The 18,051-nt window shown below is 42.5% G+C and overlaps 1 protein-coding gene across 1 annotated transcript in view; it reads left to right on the top strand.

Moving 5' to 3' along the window:
* Positions 1-3,136: 3,136 nt before the first annotated feature.
* Positions 3,137-18,051, top strand: part of LOC144806960 (DBH-like monooxygenase protein 2) — a 48,186-nt gene continuing 33,271 nt past the window's right edge. The window contains exon 1 of the mRNA XM_078673014.1: positions 3,137-3,252. The gene's annotated coding sequence lies outside the window, so the exon portion shown is untranslated. The remainder of the gene's footprint in view (positions 3,253-18,051) is intronic.

Here is an 18,051-nt window from a genome sequence, read left to right as displayed (position 1 = left end):
GGGCATGGCGGAGTACTACAGCAAATTTGTGGTACACTTCGCTTCCAAGACACACCACATGAGGATGCTGACCAGGGAGAACACCAGCTTCCAATGGACACCAGAGGCACAACGGGAGTTCGACACGATAAAAAAGGACGTCACAGGAGCAGTACCTCTGAAGGGATATGACCCACAGGGCGTTACAGTACTCACGACTGATGCCAGCGATAAGGGGCTAGGTGCTGTCTTAATGCAAGATCGTGGACAGGGGCTGATGGAGACGATCAGTTTCGCATCCCGGACATTAACAGCCACAGAAAGCAAGTACAGCGTAATCGAGAAGGAGATGCTGGCCGTGGTGTGGGCCACATCGAGATTCCGGCAGTTCTTATGGGGGACTCGATTCTTGCTCAGGACTGACCACAAACCCTTGGTGAAGGTATTAACATCTTGTGGGCATGCCAATGCTACCCCCAGGATATCTAAAATGACATTGAAGTTACTCGAGTTCCGGTATGACGTGGAGTATATTCCTGGAAGTCGGAATCGGGTGGCAGACTACCTGAGCAGGGCGGCAGCAATGGAGCCAGGCGAAGAAGATTCCGCGAGCCACAGTGAGTTGGTGGCCCTAATAGAGGATCAGGAAAAGATCATCAGCCACCAAGAGTGGATGAATGAATATGAGGAGGACGATGTCCTGAAAGAAGTGAAAACCAACATTGTCAAGGGCTGGCCGAATAAAAGACACGTGACTGAACAGGTCAAGCCATACTATGAAGTGAGAGAGGAATTATCAGTAGGAGATAGAGGAGTGTTTGTATATAGAGGGGACAAAGTGATTCCCCCAAGGAACTTAGTCAATAAACTACTGGACATGCTACATGAGGGTCACCTCGGCATTGGGAAATTGAAATTAAGAGCGAAACAGAACTACTGGTGGCCGGGCATGGACATAAGAGCAGAGAGGCATGTCAGGGAGTGCCCCCAGTGCCAAGGGGCCGACAAAACGCTAAAACCTTTGCGTCCCGCACTAGGACAGTTTGAGATTCCACAGAACCCGTGGGAGGAATTATCCATTGACATATTAGGGCCCATCCTTGACGACCAAGGCACTCAGAAATATGTGTGTGTGCTCATGGATCGATACTCCAAATGGCCGGAGGTGAAGGTGGAGGAGACTATGGATACCGAGAACATCCTAAGATTCTTGTCAGACACGTTTGTGAGGGAGGGCATTCCCAAAGCCATCCTCAGTGACAATGGCCCCCAATTCACGTCCGACAGATGGAACCAATTCATGCAGAGGAACGGCATCACAAGCAGACACACAGCCATCTATCATCCGGCCGGAAATGGTCTGGTGGAACGTTTTAATAGGGTGGTGATGGGTGCCGTTCAAGCTGCAATCTCAAGCAACAAGGACTGGGAGAAGGCCATAGAGAACATGGTATGGGCTTACAGAATAACCCCAACGGGTACCGGATATAGCCCGTTTCAGATTCTGAGAGGGCGTGAGCCTTTCACCCATGACAATCGGGTCTGGAAAGAGAAAGTTATCACTAGCGAGTGGTCTCCTGCGATTGTACGCGCCAACCTAGAAAGGGCGCAGTCTATATACACCAACTACTACAACAAAAGGAAAAGTGTGAAGGGAACGAGATTAGAGCAAGGAGAGTGGGTCAGAGTGAAGCTGGCCACGTTACAGAAGAAAGGTGACAGTAAATACAGCAGGCCCATGCAGGTCAAAGAGGTATATGATCGGGCGGCCTTACTCAGTGATGGGAACGTATGGTCCCAAGACCGCATGGCCAAGTGTAACAAGGTCTTACGATGGGAACAGATGGGAAATGACTGGGAAGATGGAGATGAACAGGATACTGAGCCGGGACAAGAGGCTGAGGTGCAGCGAGAAGGTAGAGGTGCTGCAGATGGACTCACAGAGGAAGGAAGTGATGGTGATCACCAAGGCACAGAGAGGGAGTCACGAAGGGGGAACTCCGACGGAGTGGCAGCTGGAAGGAGAGAGGAAAGTAATGAGGAGGTGCAAAACCGAGGCCTCCCGGAGAACACTGCCAGAGTGACCAGGAGTGGTAGAACTGTGATAAGGCCCTCCAGGTATCGTGATTTCGAAATGGACAGTGAACTGTAAGTGACTTTATTGTTGTATGAAAAAGGGGAGATATGTAGTGGCGCTTACTAGTTGATGCACGTCACGTCATGACGTGACGTGCGGCGGCCATCCTAGAGAGATGCGCGCGCATCCTGATTGTGTAGGCGCGAGTTCCGAGCGGAGCACAGCGCCGGCTCGGCGCTCTTCAGTTAAGAGATATAATTAATAATAAAGAAGCGTTTACTACCTACACTGGCTCAGAGCATTATTGAGGCAGCAACTTTACAGTAAGTAACACGGAAATTTAAAAAAGATATTGTACCACTGCAGCAATTATTTTGAAGTATTTATTTTGGCAACTCTAAGAAAATATTCTGTAATTGTAAGCTTAACAAGTTCTCTTCTGGAAAACGGGTTAGAGCAAAGCCAAGAACTGTTATTGACACTTGTCACAGTTGCTGCCATAAACGAGTAGTTTCATGCAAAAAGAAAAGAAACAGAATAAACCAGCCCTGAGGAAATCTCAAATTGGTATTAAAAGAGACTATGTGCCTTCTCTCCCAACTGTACAAACAATCTGAGAGGAACATATACCCGTGAAATGCTGTTAAGTTAGAAGGAAACTGCCTCTATTACTTTGCCGGAAGAACTAATCACACGTAAGCACATCCCATGTCACTCGGTTCAACTGCTGCTGAAAAGGGGGAAATTCAAGTGAAAGGGGATACTAGAAAACAAGGAACCCGTCGCTTGTACCTGTGTCCTGTCAGTCTATTCACATGTGACGTTACTTCGTTCCTGGTGAGTGTTCACTGGTTGTCTTCATCTGTTGTGCACAGCTGTCTGCCTCGTGGAAGTCCGTTCGCAGTGTTTCGATGCTCATCCACACTTCTCTGTGTCATCTTGCATTATGATGACGTTGTGGAATCTTAATGGGCCCTAGCGATGAACCAGAGCATGTTGCGCGTCATCACGCAGAGTCACGTAACTTTGAGCAACCATTTTGCCGTTTGATTCCTACATTGAAGCTTAGTTTCCATAGTTACAGAAACTACGCAACGCTGCCTACTTACCAACTTGACCCCGGGCCCCATTTCGGTTTACCCCAGTGCGACGCTTGGTACTCTGTGCCCTAATTATCGTTTTGAAGGATTTTCGAGGTAAGAGAGGTGCAAGTTGAATTATGGGATGCGCTATCAGTCTGTGTATTTTTGGACAGTTGCAGTTTGAGTAACTCTTAATGGGAATCTGTCATATCGCAAAGTTGTGAAGTGACAGAGGTTTAGAACTTAAGACATGACATGTCCTTGAACTTGAAAACACGAGGCAGACAAGATTTTTTTTTTCGAGGCGTATTTGTGAAAGGGAAGAACAGTAATTAATTCCAGCCTTCGTAAGATTTTTGTACACAAATTCACTCAGTGAAATCCTTGACAACACTGCCACCTTGTGGATTTTAAAAACATTTTATGTTTGCTCATTTTTATTAAATGAAGAATTCAATCGTATCAAGGAAGCAAATAAAGAAGTATTTCTGGATTCTCCATTTGCTTTTATAAATTGGGAAAATTTGTTTGGCAGTCACCATCAATTTCTGCAGGGATTGATTGTAGTTATTCCAGTTTTGATAAAGAGCAGCTCTAAGACAAGTGAAGCAGGATTGCATGTAAAAAAAATCAGAGAAAGTCAGAGGGAGAATTGCCTTCGTGCAAGAGTATTGAAAGATTGTAGATTTCAAGTATTGCGCGCAGGTATTAAGACGCGTTACCATAATTATTAAAAAGCGCGCAGGTATTAAGACGCGTTAAGCGCGCTTGCCATGAGTCGCGAGATGCTTAGTGCGCGCGCAGGTATTAAGACGTGTTACCCAGAATCAGTACCGTGAGAGGATGTAGGATGTCCCAGGACCGGAAAGGGACAAAGATCTCACAATTAAAACCGGGACAGGACAAAGGAAGTCCCAGGACTGGAAGGGTACAAAGGTCCCACAATATGTACTTGGAGTGGACAAAGGAAGTCCCAGGACTGGAAGGGTACAAATGTTCCATAATATGTACCGGGAGTGGACAAAGGAAGTCCACAAAAGTAATGAAATTTTGAGGGAACTTAGGGGTCCGAACTACAATCAGAGGCCCACAACCCGAGGAGAAGACCCAGATCCTAGACACCTGAACTAGATTTTGGGCTGTGAGAATTCTGGCTCTAAATTTATCTTCGGGATAATTTTTCCAGAACTGTTCTATCTTCAGCAATTAGCAAGAAGCCGCTACGGACAAACACCGATTAGAGAAAGTGAACTCTCTATTTACGTTTTTGATGGCACAATGACGGAGTGTAGAGAGTGGACTGGCTCTTCATGTTTTGTCAATCGAAGGGGAGAAGGTGGTCATCGTGATCTTCATCATCATTTTTCATCTTGATCCTGATTCTCTTCGTTCGTGTGCTGGAAGTTCTTGAGGTCACTGACCTCCTATGTGGTATATGTTTTCTTCTTCGTGTTTTCTATCCTTTGTTTCTTTCAATGTGTTTCAGTCTTTATTTTGTTTTATCTGTAAAGAGAGAAAATATGTTGTATGTGTATACTTCATTCAATATGACTACTTGGTGTCTGTAGTCCTTTCTTAGTGTCTCTGCCTTCTCTACCTCCCATACTACCTAAGAGTGTTCTATCTTGTGTGTGAGAATTCCAGCCTTGGCAGTTGATGGTCTGGTCAGCTGTGAGGTTTACTGCTCTGCTATCTTAATCTATGTAACTTAATAAATCCATCTTATTAACCTGAAGACGTGTCCTGCTACCTACTTAAATTATCTACAACAGTCAGCAGAGCTGCTTTAGAGCCAGAGAACGAGGTCAGCAGAGCTGCTCTAGAGCCTAAGAACCAGGCAAGCAGTGCTGCTCTAGACGCAGAGAACCAGGTCAGCAGAGCTGCTTTAGAGCCAGAGAACTAGCTCAGCAGAGCTTCTCTAGAGCCAGAGAACAAGGTCAGCAGAGCTGCTTTATTGCCATATAACCAGGTCAGCAGAGTTGCTTTAGAGCCATAGAACCAGGTCAGCAGAGCTGATTTAGAGCCAGAGAAATCAGGTCAGCAGAGCTGCTTTAGTGGGAGAGAACCAGGTCAACAGAGCTGCTTTAGAGCCATATATTAAATCCATATCCACTCAAATAAACAACTTTACCAGGTTGTTAGCAAACTATCTCACCTACCCCCTCAATCCATTCCCAAACCATCCCAATCATTTTGTGACAACCTAGCCACTTTTTTCTTTGAAAAAGTAAATAACATTTACACCCAATTTTCCGGTAATGTCAACACTGAACCCACTCCTTCGGTGACCACCAAAAACCACCCTACTTTATTGCAGTTCGACAACACCAATCCCATTCAGGTTATTAAAACTATGAACGCCATTAAATCAGGTTCATCCAGGGACCCCTGTCCCCCGGCCATACTCCATCCGATTTCAGATATCATAGCTCCTCAACTCACTGACATCTTTAATGCTATGTTTAAATCCGGTATATACCCAGCTAGCTGGAAAGACACCCTCCTCAAACCTCTTTTAAAAAAACCTCATCTTGATGCTGACAACTCCAACAACTACCGACCAATAGCCAGTCTGCCTTTCCCCGCTAAAATCGTCGAAAAACTGATGAATCATCAAATCTCCCAATTCATTGAGGAACACTCCCTTCTCGATCACACACAGTTTGGCTTCCGGAAACATCACAGCACTGAAACCGCCCTTATCAAGGCTACAGATGAGATAAGAGCAGCCCTTGATCAAGGAGGAGCGGCGGTGTTAATCCTTCTGGATCTCACTGCGGCCTTTGACACGGTCGACCACAAAATCCTGATCGATCGTGTCAATGCCTTAGGTATCCAGGCCAAAGCTAAAGATCTCCTGTCATCCTTCCTAGCTCACCGTACTCAGACAGTTCAGCTAGGAACATTCCAATCTGCACAGATGACGTTACCCTGTGGTGTCCCTCAAGGCTCATCCCTCAGCCCAACTCTTTTTAATATCTACGTCACTGACCTAGCAAAGGTCATTAAGGATTGCGGGATGAGCCTAACATCATATGCTGACGACACCCAATTGGTTCTCACCATCAAAGAAAATAGAGATAAAATCGCCGGAAATTTCCATCAGGGCATGCTTGCCATCAGTAATTGGATGACAATAAATTGTCTAAAACTTAACTCCAATAAAACGGAGGTCATCACTTTTGGCAAGCCTGTCCCTACTTGGCCTAATGGATGGTGGCCCAATGATCTGGGGCCCCCTCCCCTCCCTGTCACCAAGGTAAAAAATCTAGGTGTTCTTATCGATGATAAGCTCACCTACTCCGCACATGTAAACTCCATTGTGTCCTCCTCTTTTTTCAAGTTAAAAGCCATAAAAAAGATTCTTCCCTATCTCCCCCCCAACTCTGGCAAAACCCTGGTCACTGCTTTTTTAATGTCCTCAGTAGATTATTGTAATGGACATTTGCTTAATGCCCAACTTAAAGTCATCAAAAAGCTACAGTCCATACAAAATGCTGCTGCCAGGATGTTATCTGGCACCCCCAAGTTACAACCTATTGCCCACATCATCAAAGGCTATCACTGGTTATCAGTAAAGAACAGAATAAAGTTTAAAGCCCTCTGCATCGCTTTCAAAGCCACGCAGAAACAAGGTCCACACTTTCTTCAAAAAATGTTTGCATTTCACGTTCCAAAACGATCACTACGATCAATGAATGCACTCCTAATGACGGTTCCTCGAACCAGAACTGTCACTTGGGGCGATCGCAGGTTCACAGTATCAACAGCTAAACTGTGGAACTCCCTTGACCCGGACATCAGATCTGCCCCCACCCTGACCATCGTAAGAAAAAAAGTTAAAACCTGGCTTTTCAACCAATAAATTCCCTCCTCTACTCATACACTGTTCTGTCCAGAGCGCCGAGACGCCCTTGGGCATTTGTTCGCGCCATACAAATTTCATAAATAAATAAATACTTCAATTTTTTGTGTAACTGAGTAAAGTAATGGTTCATAATTAGGTCTCCAGATTTGTTCAATTGTAGCAGAAATATGAACCCCCAGGTAACTTACAACTGCACACCCTTCAATTAAAAGGGTAGGCAAATCCAAATTGTGAAGAATTTGAGTTTTATGGAAATTGAGTTTAAAACCTGAGAAGTGACCAAACGATTTTGCTTCTTTCTGAATTTGCTCAGTGCTGATACTGGGTTGGATATAAATAACGCAATATCATCGGTATTCGCAATAGCCTTAAGTTGACACATCCCATTACTGAATGGGATGCTGCCAGTGTTCTGGTTTAGTGCATTTACGAATGGTTCTATATATAGAGCAAACAGTAGGGGAGTGAGTGGGCACCACTGCCGGGTACCACAACATGTCGAAAAGAAGACGAATGTTGGTTGGTATATAGAAGTTTCACCTGTGGGTTAATTTATAGCGCACGGATCAACCTAAGAAAGAAGCGTCCTGGTAACCCATTGTTAATGAATATTGCCCATAATGCATCCCACATGACATGGTCAAATGCTTTTTCAGCATCTAAAAGGTCCATCCCTAAATTGCTAGATGTTTTATTAGCAATATCAAACACTGTTATAGCTGTATTAACATGAGCAGTAGTATCTCCATCCATTAAGAACCCATGATGTTTATCAGATACAAAGTCCGTCATGGATGGAGCTAAATGGTTAGCCAGTGTTTTGGCATTGATTTTAGCATCAGGATTAATAAGGAATATTGGGCGGTAGGACCTACAGTCTTCCGCAGGTTTCCCCATTTTAAGAAAAAAAACAGTGTTACTCATATCCCAGGACTTGGGAGCTTCCCCAACTTCTCCTATGTGGTATATAACGTCCCGAAGTAGCGAAAGAATAGAGTTGTTTAAGATTTTGTAAAATTCTATTGGCAGAGTATCATCATCTGCAACCTTGCCAGAAGACAGTGCAGTTATTGCAGATAGTATTTCTTCATTAGTATTATCTTGCTGAAGACAGTCCGCTGCCTCTGTACTTAATGATAAGAGTTCCCCAAGATGTAAGTATCTGTCTAATGCACTTTTATCAATGTTGCCAGGGAGGGTGTGGAGTTGAGTATAAAACTGAGTAAATTGTTCTAAGATTGAGTCAGGTGATGTGTGTAACCGGCCAGCTCTACATTCTATTGTGTTTATCCGCTTTTTAGATTTTTTCATTCACAATATGGTATGACAAGATTCTCACGACTTGGTCCCCATATTCATATTGAAAGGATCAATTTTTGTTAAAAGCAGCTGCTATTTTTTCCTTAAGCTTCCTACTCATAAGTGAACACAAGTCAATTAAAGATGCATATATTAAATCCATGTTTGGGCCGCCAGACTTAAATTCCTCCGCATGCATCATTTCTACGCAAGTTGGAGTATCACAGTTTAGTTTCAGATTGTTCTGTTGAGTTTTATTTATTTGATAAATACACTGTTGAATAGTACCCCGTATATATGCTTTCATTGTGTCCCATACTATGACAGGAGAAGCATTATTAGTATTGGAACACAAGAACTCCGCAAGGCTCCATTGAGTGTTTGCTATAAATTCTTGGTCAGTTAATAAGTATCTAGAAAATTAGAAGGATTGCTTGTTCTTGTCTTTAGCTGTTGACTGAAAATTTAACAAAACAGGGTTATGATCAGAGGTTATTCAAGGTCGAACCTCTATTTGAAGCCTTGTTAAAATACTATTAGTGGCTAAAGCCAGATCTATTCTTGAATAATGTCGATTGGGTGCAGAGTAATATGTATAACCTGGCAAAGTAGGATGTAACATCCGCCATACATCTGTCAAACCATGGCTTTGAGATAATTAAAAAATTGACTCACGAACACTTAGCATTCTAGGGAAAGCTGACCTATTAGTTGCATCAATGTCATAGTTTAAAGTGCAATTAAAATCCCCTCCAATAATGATTTCCCCTTGCCAATCAAATAAGTCTAGCATTAATTTGTTAGACAGGATGTAATCATCCACGTTTGGACCATAGATCGCACAAAAGACATATTTTTTCTTATATACTTCGAGTTGTACCATGACCCGTCAACCACCTGGATCAGAAGCGGTTTTAATTTTTTTGCGGACTAACAGTTTATCCTTAAGGATTGCTGCCCCTCTAATTGCAGCGCCCTGTGAGGTACATACAAGTGTTTCAAAACCTAGCTGTTTGCGCAGACCTCTATCCTTATAGACCAGGTGTGTCTCTTCAAATGTGGCTTATAAAGTTTAAGCTCTTCCCTGATCAACTGACATTTAGATGGCGAATTCAGCCCTGCTACATTCCAGCTAATACACCTAATTCTCCCCATTATTTAGACGCATAACAACTCATACTGTGCAGAGCTTTTGCCTTTCCACAGACATTATCCCTTGAGAGGTTTAAAGAAAAAGAAAGTCACAATACAGGCATTAGAAAAAATAAACTTGCTACATAAAGATAATGAACATCACAATTTATCAAATTGTTTACATCTGATATAATCTATACCCCTGTACTTTAAAACCCCAGTGCACTCCTGTATCCCACAGGTAAACCCGAAAGAAGAAGAACCCTAAAATCGGGAAATCCCCCACCCACCCAGTGTTCAAGAAGAGGAATCACACCCACTAACATGCTGTCGATTTAAGATAGCCTTGAGGACCAGCACCCTCAAGAGCCTCCCTGCTATAATTTAGTAGCATCATAATGCAGTAAGAAATCTTGGTACAGTAGATAAAAAAAGATGTCAGATTTGTTGGAGAGAATGAAAAAAAGAACTTAGAGTGACAAAAGAATAAGCACCAATAGCTCTGGCATTCTTTAGAATTATGTTGCATTCTTGAAAGTGCTATTTTTGCCTCCTGGTCAGAATAGTAGAACTGTGAGCGACAGTCGTTTATGACCTTCCATCGGGCCAGTTATTGGAGATAGACCAGAGTGGCAAGCGCCTTCCAACTGTATTGTGTGTGTGTGTGTGTGTGTTTGTGTGTATGAGAAAGAGATAGATAGCATGTGAGCAAGTGTATGAGTGAAAATGACAGTTATGTCAATGTCATATTGTATGTAACTCTTGGAAAAGTCTGGCAGCGGCATAACCTACGTATAAGGAGGTACACCCATTTCATATAGATAGGTCTAGCTCCTGGGTAGCATCATGCTACATTGGATTGACACACCATTAGCTTTTCAGCCAACTTGTGTGACATTTCACCCCAATTTATTCAACATTTTCTCATGGAAGAACCCCCTGAGCCCTTCTAGCCGATATCTTGGAGTGTGATTGAAACCTGCAGTGCTACAGCCAAAGCTTTTTTTCTTTTCTTTTGTTAATGAACCATTAAAATACGCAACGTGCCCAGATTAATATGGCCGAAAGCCTTTCACTTTAAAGTATTGTGTAGTCCTTTGTTTATGTTGATGTTTGCAATCCTAAGTATTATGAATAAGTCACGTTGACGAACATACAAGTATGGCGGGCACGGGGCAAGATATGCTGAAATGACATTGTGCAAAAACAACAGTTGATGGACAGAATGCAGAATGATGTCATATATTCACCTCAGTACAGAGATATGGGCCTAAATCCATATTTTTTTTGCTCACCATGCCATTTCAGTTTGAACCCAGCCATATGCAAATCAGTCTTGACCCTGTGCCCCATGGGAACAGTCCAGCCCGAACTGCCAACCCAGGTCCTCCCTGGACTGGAAAGAAGCATCCTAGGACCGGTTTCGCACTTTCAGACCTCACCAACCTGGATAGCTTGGTTCCAGCGGCATGGAGAGCACGGGACTCCCGTCTGAGCATACCTGTCCCACTCGGGGTGACAAATGCAAAAACAACAGTTGATGAACAGAATGCAGAACAATGTCATACATTCACCCGCGTACAGAGATCTGGGCCTAAATCTGTCGTTTTTTGCTAACCATGGCATTCCAGTTTGAACCCAGTCATATGCATATCAGTCTTGACCCTGTGCCCCATGGGAACAGTCCAGCCCGAACTGCCAACCCAGGTTCTCCCTGGACTGGAAACAAGCATCCTAGGACCGGTTATGCTGAAATGACATTGTGCAAAAACAACAGTTGATGGACAGAATGCAGAACAATGTCATACATTCACCTCAGTACAGAGATCTGTGCCGAAATCCATTGTTTTTGTTGCTCACCATGCCATTTCAGTTTCAACCCAACCATGGGAACAGTCCAGCCCAAACTGCCATCCCAGTTCCTCTCTGGACTGGAAACAAGCATCCTAGGACCGGTTTTGCACTTTCAGCCCTCACGTCTGAGCATAACTGTCCCACTCGGGGTGACAAATGCAAAAACAACAGTTGATGGACAGAATGCAGAACAATATCATACATTCACCCCAGTACAGAGATCTGGGCCTAAACCCATTGTTTTTTTGATCACCATGCCATTCCAGTCAGAACCCAGCCATATGCATTGTGTGCATTTTATTTATTTTATTTATTTATAATTACACTTGGTTAAGCGCACAGCTACCCGAAGGTTTCCCGGCGCTATAGTAGACACAATGTAGACAAGGTGAAGGGAGCATTAGATCAACCTTTTACATATCAAATAGCCAGGTCTTGATACCCTTACGAAAGGTCAGAAAACACATTTCCGAACGTAGGGATAGAGGTAAGGAGTTCCAAAGAGAGGGGGCTAGCAGGGAGAAAGACCGACCTCCCATTTTAGCTCTCTTGATACGTGGTACCTTCACTTTATTTTGGGTAGAGGACCTAAGTGCACGAGGGGGAACATAGCGCTGCACTAAAACAGATAGATAGTGTGGAGCTATTCCAGTCAGGATTTTGTGCATAAGGCACAAAGCCTTGAATTTAATCCTATTCTCAATGCGCAGCCAATGCAGTTTACGCATATGAGACGAGGTAGAAGTTCTAGCAGGAAGGTTACAAATAAGGCGAACAGCCATATTTTGTACCACCTGGTATTTCCTAGTTACCTCCTTACTGGCACCCAAGAGTAAGATGTTCCCGTAGTCCAGGCGTGAGATGACAAGAGCCTGGACTACCGTCCTCAGGGTGTCAGCAGGCAGCATCCACGTGATTTTCCTCAGCCACCTGAGGATGGTGGTACAGGTGGCGGAGACTTTCACGACGTGCTGCTTAAAAGATAACTGATTGTCGAGGAGAACCCCAAGATTACGAGCATTCGTAGTTGGAATAGGGAGAGGACCCATCTCCATAGGCCAATGTTGTGGGCCCCATAGCGAGATGTCTTGGCCAAACAGAAGCAGTTCAGTTTTATCCCCATTTAATTTTAATTTGTGATCATGCATCCATGCAGATATATGTCGAAGTCCATTTTGAAGGGACGAGGAAGAAGAATTTTTATTGGTGGAGAGTGAATAGATGACTTGCGTGTCATCAGCGTAAGAATAAATCGTGAGTTCTGACTGTTCTGCCAGGAAAGCCAGGGGTCTTGTCGTGTATTTCTATAGGTTCTGAATCGATCCCCCTATTCCTGACCCTATTCTGGTTAAACTACCTAGCTAGTTAACTAACAGTCAGCCCATGAGGCAAGAAATCCCCCATGATGCAGATACCGTTATCTGACGCAGTCACACTACGGCACAGGAACGTGTTATCTGATTAGGTCATAACGCTTGAGATCTAATTAGACAAGCGACATTCCTCCAGCCCCTGATAAGGCATACGACGTTCTCATAACAAATCAAACCTATGACAACCTGGAAAATCCGTGCGGCCATTGTTTTGATTTCACAGAGAACTTTTGCAAAAGAATGTGCTAACGAGCAAGTCGTATGACATCTTTATTGACGTACCTATGTCCATCCTTACGTCAATCTCGGCACCTTTAAGGTATAAATATTGCCGACCTTGCCCTATGCAAACACACGCGTGGTGACAAGACGGAGCAGCCATACTTGCCGAAGCCGAGAGCAGAAGCAGACCCCGCAGGCAGCAGCCCCGCCTTCCTGACGCGCTGAGAGACGCGCTGCTATCTCAAGCCGAGAGACCCAGCACCGGCGCTTCTGGGCAGCCCTCGCAGGCAGCCTGGAATATCGAGAGCAGAGAAAGAGATACCATTCCTCATTCATCCTAAATTCCAGGTACAGAACTGAATAACCCCTCCTAGAGAATTCTTTAGTTATTCACTTGGCAAAAACAAACTTAACTTAAACTGTAACTTTCTATTCCCGCCCACGCATTAGACTTAGGTCAGGTACACGGGGTAGGCGTATTTAGAAACACCAGTTGAGTACGTTTAGTCAAATGTATATGTGTATGTAAATATATTTTAATCATTTTAACCATCATATGGCTCAGAAACCATATCAATGTTTTTACAATATTATTTTATACTATTGCTTCTAATGTATGCACTTTACTTAACTATAAGTATTGCAATAATATCGATCCATTTCTCTTGTACGAGAAAAGAGACTGATCAATAAATAACATCTTTTATTGAACACGCCTGTCTCTTCCTTTTCTCTACATTCTGATGAGACTAAGAATGCACGTACTGACTGAGTAAAATAATTGCCTTGTGCTCACACGACTCTTGAGATTGACTCTTGATTAGGGGAGAGCAAAGTTGTCATGTTCTATGGTTGTCAGAAACTAAATCCCTTCTTGTCTAATCAGGGGAGTTAATCCTTCCTTGAACATTCGAGAAAGTTTCTAGCGAACTCTGAGCTTAGCTGGCAAACCCAAAAATTAAGTCTAGTTTCGACAGTAGTAGACCTAGTTAACGTCTGGCCTAGGCCTTTACTGCTGTAGGTACTATTCCAATGCGCAGAGCCTATTGGGAAAATAGGAGCTACACTACATTAAAATAAATTAAAAAAGAGGGGACTGAGGATAGAACCTTGTGGAACACCGTGTTTAGAAGGAAGGATAGATGAAACAGAGGAGGGAGAAAACACTTGAAATGTGCGATCAGAAAGAAAATTAGCAATCCAGGCCAGGGCGGAACCACCGACACCCACAGATTTCAAGGTGGACAACAAGATGGAATGGGAGACGGTGTCAAATGCGGCACTCAAATCAAGTAATATGAGTGCCACTGACTCCCCATTGTCCACCTTTAGTCTAATGGATTCCAACACTCCGAGAAGCGTGGTTTCAGTGGAAAAACCAGCCCTGAACCCGGATTGAGAGCCATGAAGAAGATTAGAAGTTTCAACATAAGAAGTAAGTAAAGAATTAACGTGTTTCTCCAAAATTTGGGAAAAACATGAAAGCAAGGAGAGGGGGCGGAAATTCGATGGGATGTTAGGATCAGCATTGGCCTTTTTTAATAATGGAACCACCATAGCATGCTTCCATTCATTGGGAACGATAGCTTCAGTTAGCGACGCATTCAGAAGTTTTAGGATAATCTGAAGCAAGGCTGGATCTAGGGCTCTCAAGACTTGAGGAGGCATTGGGTCAAGAGGGGAGCCAGAATTAATATCTTGAAGATATTTGTTTAAAAGTGTGGGAGAAATGGAATCCCAAGCATACAAAAGAGGAGATGCAAAAGTGGAACCAAGGTTAGTATCAGGAACGGGAGTGCCTAAAATTGGATCGGAATTAGTAGATCCAACAGAATTAGAGTTAAAAGTATCGTAGATTTTATCAATTTTCTCAACGAAAAAATTGGCCAAAACCTCACATTGAGCAGAGTTTAAACAGGGGTCTTTGGGTGCATCTTAACACTTCTTTTCTTTTCTTTATTGTATCAACTCCTGAATTTTCACATAGAGACCAGGCCAATATTGCCGCCAGCTTTTTGGATTAAAGAAATATGTAGTACTTTGTTAATGTTGGCAACTGGATACATTTGTACATTTAAATAAGGATGCTACAATGACGTTTTGTATCATTATCAAGGTTCGGACGAGCCGAAATGTATGGCTCACGTCCTTTGCAGATTCAATACTTCCAAACTACAACTTGAGAGCTTATTCCTTCCTTGTAAGAGTGAGAGGAGATTAAATACATATATATAGAATTCACTGAAAAAAACATAAGTTTCAGGGACATTATAGTTTGAAATTTGCTTTTAAAAAACCTCCGAAATTCACTGACAAAACCATTGGTTTCATGGACGTCAAAGTTAGTTGGACATTTCACTCACACAAAAAAAAGAGAAATTCGGCCATTTTAGTTACTTGTGCTAACTATAACTCATGCCCCCGCAATGCAGTGCTGATGATGTCACATATTAGATCACTCATGACATGGTCAGTGACATCACTCATGACATCACTGATGACATCTCAAATGACATCACTGATAACATCATCCACATGATCATCTGATGCACCTCCTCACACCATAAAATACAGATTACCATTCTCGAAACCATAGACACACCAATACTAGTACAGCTACAATATTCTGTGCTTTATGAATGCAGAACTCTAATCAGCTATATAGAATTGATACAGTCTTTTAAATTCTCAGTTAGTACCTATGCAGTCTAGTAATCCTTCTGTCTGTCCCATAAACTTGTCCATTCACCCATATAGCACTATGTATGTATCCTATCACTCTGCCAATACCTAAGCACTTATAAATTTAGCATGCACTCTCTTTGCAGCACTGGAATTACTTCAGGTATTAGTCATATACTTAAGGAATGGCCTAGCCACTAACCCAAGTACAGGTACAATGTTTTGTACACTATGCATGCAGATCTCTAACAAGCTACATACTATTAACATCCCCTTCAAAATACCCAGTTAATACCTATGCAGTGTTGGAATCCTTCTGTCTGTGCCATGTATTTCTCCAATCACCCATAGAGCACTATCTACGTACCCTATCACTCCGCCAATACCTAAGCACTTATAAATTCAACATGTACTCTCTTTGCAGCACTGAAATTATTCTAGTTACTAGTCATGTACCTAAGGAATGGCGTAGCCAGAAAAACTAGTACAGCTACAATATTCTGTGCACTATGTATGCAAACCTCTAATCAGCTACATAGCATTGATACAGTCTTTTAACTACTCAGTTAGTACCTATACAGTCTAGGAATCCTTCTGTCTGTCCCATGCAGTTATCCATTCATCCATCCAGTGCTATCTAGGTATCCTATCACTTCACCAATACCTAAGCACTTATAAATTGAGCATGCACTCTCTTTACTGCACTGACATTGCTCGAGTTATTAGTCATATACTTAAAGAATGGCCTAGCCACTAATACAAGTGCAGGTACAATATATGCAGACCTTTAACCAGCTACATACTATTGATAAGCTCTCCTAAATATCCAGGTAGTACCTTTGCAGTGTAAGAATTCTCCTGTCTGTCCCATGCATTTCCCCAATCACCCATCCAGCGCTAGCTACCTATTCTATCACTGCACCAATACCTAAGCACTTATAATAACTGAAAAAAATGTTTCGAATGTTTTGATATGTACTACTGTCACTGTAAGATTAAGTAATCCAAACACCATCAATGCACAACTACATTCAGCTGTGCACTATATATATATATATATATATATATATATATATATATATATATAAAGCTCTAACTAGCTACTTTGTAAAGTACTACCCATGCAACCTAGGAATCCTCCTGTGTGTTCCATGCACTTTTCAAATGACCCATCCGGCACTATCTACGTATCCTATCAATCTGCAATACCTAAGCACTTATAAATTCAACATGTACTCACTTTGCAGCACTGAAATTATTCTAGTTATTAGTCATATATTTAAGGAATGGCCTAGCCACAAACACAAGTGCAGGTACAATATTTTGTACACTATGCATACAGACCTCTAACCAGCTGCATACTATTGATACGCTCTTCTAAATAGCTAGTTGCAGTCTATGAATCCTTCTGTCTGTCCCATGCACTTCTCCATTCACCCATCCAGCACTATCTACATATCCTATTACTCCACCAACATGTAAGCACTTATAAATTCAGCACGCAATTTCTTTGCAACACTGAAATTACTCCAGTAATTAGTGGTATACTTAAGGAATGGCGTAGTCACTAACACAAGTGAAGGTACAATATTTTGTACACTATGCATGCACACCTCTAACCAGCTACAAACTATTGATACACTCTTCGAAATACCCAGTTAGTACCTATGCAGTGTAGGAATCCTCCTTTCTGACCCATGCATTTCTCCAATCACCCATCCAGCACTATCTACTTATCCTATTACTCCACCAATACCTAAGCACTTATAAATTCACAATATACTCTGTTTATAATAATGTAATTATTCTAGTTACTAGTCATGAACTTATGGAATGGCCTAGCTACTAACACAAGTACAGCTATAATATGTTGTGCACTATCCAAGCAGACCTCTAACTAGCTACATACTATTGATACACTCTTCAAAATACCCAGTTAGTACTCATGCAGAGTATGAATCGTCCAGTGTGTCCCATGCACTTCTTTAATCAACTATCTACCACTATCTACTTATCCTATCACTCTACCAATACGTAAGCACTTATACATTAAGTGTTCACTCTGTTTGCAGCACTGTCATCATTCTAGTACTAGTGGTATTCTTATAAAATGACCGAGGCACCAACACAACTACAAATAAAAATTCTGTGCATATTCACTACAAATCTCTAAGCAGATTCATACTATTGGTCCACTCCATTAAATACTGAAGTAGTAGCCCTGCAGCATAGGATACCTCCTGTCAGTCTCATGCAATTCTTCAATCACCCATCCAGCACTATGTTCTTATTTTATCAGTATGCCAATACCTAAGCACTTATGGCTAGATTCGACTCTTAGCTTTTCCACCCATACAAAGAAAGTTGCTGCCACTTGTTTTAGCATTCTGCGGAGTCTGAAACCTTTCTTGAAATTTTTTGACGCTGAGACCAGACAGATGATAATCCAGGCCACAGTGATGTCTAGGCTTGACTATGCCT

The sequence above is a fragment of the Lissotriton helveticus genome, unplaced genomic scaffold, assembly GCF_964261635.1.
Source record: "Lissotriton helveticus unplaced genomic scaffold, aLisHel1.1 SCAFFOLD_513, whole genome shotgun sequence".
NCBI classification, from domain to species: domain Eukaryota; kingdom Metazoa; phylum Chordata; class Amphibia; order Caudata; family Salamandridae; genus Lissotriton; species Lissotriton helveticus.
The sequence above is the reverse complement of the archived record's forward strand: the minus strand, read 5'-3'. Positions and strand labels throughout refer to the sequence as shown.